The sequence below is a fragment of the Anolis sagrei genome, chromosome 2 (assembly GCF_037176765.1).
Source record: "Anolis sagrei isolate rAnoSag1 chromosome 2, rAnoSag1.mat, whole genome shotgun sequence".
Taxonomy (NCBI): domain Eukaryota; kingdom Metazoa; phylum Chordata; class Lepidosauria; order Squamata; family Dactyloidae; genus Anolis; species Anolis sagrei.
In genome coordinates this window covers 171,484,610-171,485,340 of record NC_090022.1, presented here as the reverse complement: position 1 = coordinate 171,485,340, position 731 = coordinate 171,484,610, and positions in this window count along the sequence as shown.

Here is a 731-nt window from a genome sequence, read left to right as displayed (position 1 = left end):
AAGCAGGAATATTGCATTCAAATCACCCCTGACAGATGGCCATCCAGCCCCTATTTAAAAGCTTCCAAAGAAGGAGCCTCCACCACACTCCTGGGCAGAGAGTTCCACTGCTGAACGGCTCTCACAGTCAGGAAGTTTTTCCTCATGTTCAGATGGAATCTCCTCTCTTGTAGTTTGAAGCCATTGTTTCGTGTCCTAGTCTCCAAGGAAGCAGAAAACAAGCTTGCTCCCTCCTCCCTGTGGCTTCCTCTCACATATTTATACATGGCTATCATATCTCCTCTCAGCCTTCTCTTCTTCAGGCTAAACATGCCCAGCTCCTTAAGCCGCTCCTCATAGGGCTTGTCTTCCAACTCTATAATACAATTTCAACATATCTTGATCTTCCAGGTAAAACCCCCTACCTTGTGTTTTATGCTTTATTATACTTCAGCTGTCCTCAAACCATACTGCCTCTTGTTATGTAACAGCACTGCCAAGATGGAGATAATTCTCCTAGAGAAACCCATATTTTCTCTGGGTTTGCTTATTTTGTATAAATCTGTTTCCACTGCCAAATGTTCAAAGTATGGATTTTCATAGATTCTGTAAATACAAGTCAGTGCAACAGATTGCTGCATATGTTGTTTTTTTCCCTCTAGTCAAGTACACTTACCCTTCTCCTCCCATAAAACAGGCTGAACCCCATTCCCTTACTAGGTTTTTTTTTTTTTTTGTCATGTCAGGAGCGA